At 39.6% G+C, this 7,568-nt stretch overlaps 1 non-coding gene across 1 annotated transcript; it reads right to left on the reverse strand.

The window, feature by feature from the left end:
- Positions 1 to 460: 460 nt before the first annotated feature.
- On the reverse strand, positions 461 to 579 carry LOC133605477 (5S ribosomal RNA). The gene has a single exon (XR_009815146.1). It is a non-coding gene; the product is annotated as a 5S ribosomal RNA (ribosomal RNA).
- Between the last annotated feature and the right edge of the window lie 6,989 nt (positions 580 to 7,568).

Below are 7,568 nucleotides of genomic sequence, written 5' to 3' on the forward strand. Positions count from 1 at the left end.
AAGTATTTCTCTTATTTATATATATATATATATATATATATATATATATATATATATATATATATATATATATATCCATCCATCCATCCATTTTCTACCGCTTATTCCCGTTGGGGTCGCGGGGGGCGCTGGAGCCTATCTCAGCTACAATCGGGCGGAAGGCGGGGTACACCCTGGACAAGTCGCCACCTCATCGCAGGGCCAACACAGATAGACAGACAACATTCACACTCACATCCACACACTAGGGCCAATTTAGTGTTGCCAATCAACTTATCCCCAGGTGCATGTCTTTGGAGGTGGGAGGAAGCCGGAGTACCCGGAGGGAACCCACGCAGTCACGGGGAGAACATGCAAACTCCACACAGAAAGATCCCGAGCCCGGGATTGAACCCAAGACTACTCAGGACCTTCGTATTGTGAGGCAGATGCACTAACCCCTCTGCCACCGTGAAGCCATAGCTTACAGCACCTGGTATTCCCAGGCAGTCTCCCATCCAAGTACTAACCAGGCCCAACCCGGCTTAGCTTCCGAGATCTGACGAGATCAGGCGTGCTCAGGGTAGTATGGCCATAAGCCTTATATATATATATATATATATATATATATATATATATATATATATATATATATATATAGCTAGAATTCACTGAAAGTCAAGTATTTCTTATATATATATATATATATATATGAAATACTTGACTTGGTGAATTCTAGCTGTAAATATACTCCTCCCCTCTTAACCACGCCCCCAACCACGCCCCTCAACCCCACCCCAGCCCCACCCCCGACAATCCAACCCCCCCCACCTCCCGAAATCGGAGGTCTCAAGATTGGAAAGTATGCCTATCTCACAAGCTGATGCAATGACATTGAAAAATGTCCTTAAAACATTGCAATGTGTTACGTGAGTTTGTGAAAAAGCTGTTGCAAAATAAGACATTTTCGGCAATAACAAAAACAATGAGAGCTTGCGAAGACTTGGAGGTTCATTTTGGTAATTTAGTTTTATTTTCATGAATTAAAATTGAAAAATTGTATTACAAAAAACAATATTTAAAAACAACAGCATTCTTTTTTCAGTGTCAAAGAGAAGAAAGTACATCTACAAAAACAGTTTTACTATTATATTTAGGGATGTAATGAAAAATTGTTTTAATGATAACTGCGGTTATTATTGCCATTTTGAATTAATGATCAAAAAGCCGTGATTGATAACTGCACTTTGATAAACTAGTGGCGCCATCTCACTAGCCTAAATGCTAACATGAAAACAAGAGACATTAACATATTTCCCCATTAAGAAAATACATAAACCAATCTAAACTTACGTATATAAAAACATTACTCTCTGACCAACTAAGATATTCAATTGTGCACATTGAACCTACAAGCTGTGCTCTCTTAGAACAGAGTGTTCGTTCTGTACTTTAAATATGAGACAGATGCGTTTTTACAGTGTATTTAAGACCACTGAACAAAGTCAGATGCCGCCAGTGGGGGACGTCAGGGCCAGCAAGGCCTTTTCTGCTGGCCTAACATAACCAGAAATCATGATCATAATTAAAGATAAAAGTATTTTTGTATTTACTTTCCCTAAATATCTAAAACTATTCATATTCTCTCCATGTCATACTATGCTCCTTCCAGCGCTGTTGTTTTTAGTTGATAAGAGTTTTTATCCGATCAGAATTCAGCTAGTTTATGTTGCCATGCTGTACCAAATCTGCCAGAAGCCTTCAGATTCAGCAACGCTGGCGTCTGTGCACTGTAAGCGAAAGGGAACATACAGTGACAGACAGTTGCAATAGCCAATCAGATCACACATTGTTGTCAGTAAGGCCTTCTAGATGGCCTAAGGCAGATATATAGTGATGTTATGAACTAGGTAACATAAGAACTCCATGACCCAGCATGCCACAGTAGTGAATAGCATTCGCAGAAACCCCGTTTAGGTTGTTGAATGTAGACTCGGGATATATTTGATGAGCACGCTGTGGAGTAAACTTTAAGAACTCAGCCAACTCGCCTCGTCTGCATCTTTTATGATTAGACAAGACAACACATATATCTGCAAGGCCATTTTCAAGAAGGATATTTAAAGAGAAACTACATCTTGTGTGACCATCTCGGCTAACCCCGGAAGCTCACTCAGCTGTCGATGAAATGTGAGTTCAGATATTGTATTTCTTTATTTTTTTCATGTTTAAATGCTTTTTGCAATTTAAATTTTGACAGTACCACAAAAGATATGTTTTAATTGCTGATGCGGGTTTATTGATTTTTAAATGCGCCAGAAAATAACTTGTTTTGTACCATGCCTAGTAGTGCGTAAATGTGTTTCTGTATTGTATTTCACCAGCAATGGTCATGTGTGGATCTCAATCAGTTGGACATCACTGGAGGCCTAGGTGGGACATCACTGAAAGCCTAGGTGGGAAACACACGGCCCACCACTGGACGCCGCAAAATATAATGTATATATAAATAATAATAATAGATGTGTATTTGTTACGCACTTTTTGTTTAAATAATTATTAAAGTTCTACAGGACAAACCAATATTTAAAACAATAAAACTTAGCCATTAAAACAGATTAAATACTAATTGGAAAACACTATCAGTTAAACATAAGAAACATGCAAAACAGTGGGTTTTCTAACAGTGTGTCTATTTATTTTAGTTATTTTTAATTTTAATAAAACTTGGTCAAAAGATATCAGTCTGTGTTTAAGTACTTTTTGAGCACATTCAACAATACCGCAATAGTAATAATAACCGTGATCATTTTGGTCACGATACCAAATTTATATGAAATGTGTCACAGTTATATCACTAATTATATATCATATAACAAAAATTTAAATCATTAGTCAGCATACACAAAAAACGGACCAAAATTTTTTTCACATTCCCACACAGGAACCGAAAGTTTCTATTCATGGACTGGCCTGTTAAAAAACTAAACAAAAAAAACAGTGTGGTGGGTCTGTGTACCTCCCGTTCATTCGATTTCGAATTCTCAAATGCAAATCAAAAAACTAATTTCGCGCCATTTTTTTCTATTTTTATTTCTGAAACAAAAGTTGGACAACTATTTAATGACACATTTTTAAAACGACAATAGGACTCCTGCTGAACAAAAGGTGTAAGCGTTATGCTAAAAACATACTAAACGCAAAAGAGACAAGCGGTAGAAAATGGTTGGATGGATGCTAAACGCGAAGGAAAAGCTAAAAATACTGCTTCCGGTTCAATTTGTCATCACACAGATAAACACGCATTTTTGCATTTTGGATAAACATGAATTGGATTTTTGTGTTTATCTGGAAAAATTAAAATCCATAAAAGAAAAACAGCACAAAATAAAATTTTATGGCAATATTTTATTGAAAATCAACCCTTTTTTGTTTGTTTTCAAATCTGCCATATATAGGAAAAATCGAAAAACGGACCTAACTTTGTTTTTTGATTTGCGTTTCAGAATTGGAAATAGAATGAACGGAAGGTACACGGACCAGGGACTGTTACATATGGTCTGTCTTGTATATTTGCTCAATGGCTTACCATTTTTTGTTGCACACATAAAGCCTTGTTTGATTCTGATTGTAACTATCACTTACTTATTTGGGAAAATGATATTACAATAGCCCACCTGCACTGTGCATACACACTACACACACACACACACACCTACATGTGTGAATTTCGATTGGCATCAATCAATTTCTCACACTTGACAGCACATATAAAAAATAAAAAATAAAAACACCCAGGCATTATTTTTTTCTCGTGTTACTGCAATTTCTGCATCATGGCATGAAGGCTGTTTTCACACTGTCACGGTCAGTCAAGGATGGCCCACATAAACAGGAAATAAACCCACAGCGAGAACATGGAATTTATCACTTTAGCTGTGAAAAAAAAAAAAAAAAAAATCAAAATATATTGTAGTTCCTGCACTTGTGTAAACAGACCCACCTGTCTAATGCCAACTTTAAGATTATAATAATAGTGAACATGAAGCACACAGCGAGGATGTCGCCTTCATGCTGCGTCTGTGAATTATGCTTGGCGATTCGATGCTAACTTACCAGGTCCAATGAATAATTCACAGATGCCTGCCAAGATTTGTTCTATCGAAAAACATTTTGTCTCATTAGCACATTCATTGGTACTAGGAAATTATGTGTCAGGCTAAGTGGAGGGTGCTGTTAAAATGACTCTCTCTCCCCCCGACACAGCTCAGATGGTACCTGCCCCCTCAAGCCATCTGAGCATTGCAGACATCTGTGAGCATTAACCTGCCAAGAACAAGTCTAATGTAATAAAATATGAAATATTCTGAAATAGAAAGACAGGCCGAGGAGGTCATTCTGGAGGAGGCTTTCATGTACGTACGAGTGCTGTTTTTCTATTGTCAATGTCCAAGTGGGTATGTGTACACAAGAGGGACTGACTGTGCCGCTGTTTTCCAATTACCTGGCATAAAGAGAACTGCAACGGCGTCAATCACGCCACATCTTTAGAATGAGTGCTCCGGTGAACACATAAGAGCCATTTCTGACCAAACACACACTTAAATGAGCTAGGTGGAGTGACAGCGTTGCGAGCAAAACAACCCACACAGACGGGTATAATAAAAATGGAAAAGCATATCTCCACTTTGTCCTCGTTTATACTGTAGGAACAAGGGAGGGGCATTCAAAAACATTTCCAATGTATAATTCCGTCCATCCATTTTCTACCGCTTGTCCCTTTCGGGGTCGCAGGGGGTGCTGGACTCCATCCCAGCTGCACACGGGCGGAAGGCGGCGTACACCCTGGACAAGTCGCCACCTCATCACAGAGCCAACACAGATAGACAGACAACATTCACACTCACATTCACACACTAGGACAAGGGTCGGCAACCTTTACCACTCAAAGAGCCATTTTGACCCGTTTCACAAATGAAAGAAAACAATGGGAGCCACAAAACTTTAAACTTTTAAAAAAATGTAAAATGTATTAACACTGCATACAACGTTTTTTTTTGCTTTGTGCTATGTATAAACCAGGGGTCTCAGACACGCGGCTTGTGAGACGTTATTTTGTGGCCCGCACCATTTATAAGAAAATGTAATGTTAGTGCGGCCCGCGAGGTTTATATCAATGCTGCTTGACAGCGTCATACTTGCCAACCTTCCCGATTTTCCCGGGAGAGTCCCATAATTCAGAGCTATTATCCTTTCGAATGTCTGCTGACTTTCACCCCAACAACAATAATAAGGGCGTGCCATGATGGCACTGCTATTAGCGCCCTCTATAGTCTGTACTAACAGCGTGCCAGCCCAGTCACATGTTGTATGCGGCCTCTGCCTGCACACGTAAGTGACTGCAAGGCATACTTGGTCAACAGCCATACAGGTTACACTGAGGGTGGCGATATAAACAACTTTAACACTGTTACAAATATGCGCCACAATGTGAACCCACACCAAACAAGAATGACAAACACATTTTGGGAGAACATTCGCACCGTAACACAACATAAACATAACAAAACAAATACCCAGAACCCCATGCATCCCTAACTCTTCCGGGCTACATTATACACTCCCGCTACCACCAAACCCCGCCCCCCCAACCCTGCCCTCCCACACATCAACCCCCCTCCGTGCATCGGTTGAGGTGGACGGGGTTTGGTGGTAGGCTACGACAGAGATGGCAAGAATGTGTGGATATCCTGCGACACTCAAAGCAGATGCATTTCCAACGATAAAGTCAAAGAAATCTGCCGCCAGACCCCCATTGAATCTGCCGGAGTGTGTGAGCAATTCAGGGACAAAGGACCTCGGTAGCACGGCAAGCAATGGCAGCAGTTTGTTCCCGCAGATGAGCGAGCTAAACCCCCTGGATGTCTTGGCTCACACCGTCCCTTATGCCACCGAAGATGATCAAGAGAAGAATATCGACCCTAGCTTCCCTGGCCTGCTGACATCAACTCCAAAACTGGACAGATCAGCTTTCAGGAAAAGAGAGCGGATGAGGGTATGTCTACAGAATATATTAATTGATGAAAACTTTATTCATTACTCGCGGTTTTACGTAAATTATTATACATAAACTGTGTTTACCAATAATTTAGCTTAAAAACATTACAACACTTAAAAACAAACACATACCAATCGTTGGTTAGAAGGCAATCGCCGAATTCGTCCTCGCTTTCTCCCGTGTCGCTGGCTGTCGTGTCGTTTTCGTCGGTTTCGCTTGCATACGGTTCAAACCGATATGGCTCAATAGCTTCAGTTTCTTCTTCAATTTCGCTTAAGCCGCTGAAATCCGAGTCTGAATCCGAGCTAATGTTGCTACCTTGCTGTTCTATCCGCCATGTTTGTTTGTATTGGCATCACTATGTGACGTCACAGGAAAATGGACGGATGTATATAACGATGGTTAAAATCAGGCACTTTGAAGCTTTTGTTAGGGATCTTGCGTGATGGGTAAAATTTTGAAAAAAACTTCGAAAAATAAAATAAGCTACTGGGAACTGATTTTTAATGGTTTTAACCCTACTGAAATTGTGATAATGTTCCCCTTTAAAAGAAAACTGGTTTTATTCGATAAAAATCTACCCAAACATTTGATAAAGTCAGATACAAATAAGGTAACAAGAGAAGTATCCCACACTTCTCTTTTCTAAAGTAAATCTGTACAGCAGATATGGGCTTCTACATCAACAATATGATTCATCTTAGTGGCGAGACAGGACAGATTTAAGCACACAACAAATCAAAAAAAAAATTTTTTTTTTTTTTCAATTGATTTTTTATTTATTTTAATCGATTAAGAATAAGTTTAAATAATATTTACAAACATTGCTTGGAGTGATGAATAAAGAATCCACACTAATAGAAACACTATGGATAACAAGTAGACACTTGTACTTCCGGCTGAAAGCACTAAACAAAAGGTGTCCAAAATGTTATGTTAAGAGACCGAGAGCCGATGCTATTTGCCGCTTGAGCTGGGTGCTGCAGGTGCACGCTCAGCCCTAACGCATGCTAAGATTTGTATTGTGTGTGTAGCACAGCTGCTAACTTTGTTTTATCATCCATCCATCCATTTTCTACCGCTTATTCCCTTTTAGGGTCGCGGGGGGCGCTGGAGCCTATCTCAGCTACAATCGGGCGGAAGGCGGGGTACACCCTGGACAAGTCACCACCTCATCGCAGGGCCAACACAGATAGACAGACAACATTCACACTCACATCCACACACTAGGGCCAATTTAGTGTTGCCAATCATAGATACTGAAATAAGAATTGTCATAAAAGGTTGTTTTTGTGCCATATTGTTAATGTAAAAACATGCCAAGAACACATGCTATTTGTAGCCTTGAAGATACTCGCTTGGCCTTGCCATCGTAGCACGAGCATAATACGTGTGAAGTGTTTCATTTGCATTTTTCTCTTGTTTTGACGTTATACACTTTAAGTTGAGTGTATTGTGAAAAATATGTCGTACAACTAGAAGTTATTTGATTTTTATTTTGTAAAAGTTTTGTTAGTTGCCATTGAAAATA

This window comes from Nerophis lumbriciformis, linkage group LG04 (genome assembly GCF_033978685.3).
Source record: "Nerophis lumbriciformis linkage group LG04, RoL_Nlum_v2.1, whole genome shotgun sequence".
Lineage (NCBI taxonomy): Eukaryota > Metazoa > Chordata > Actinopteri > Syngnathiformes > Syngnathidae > Nerophis > Nerophis lumbriciformis.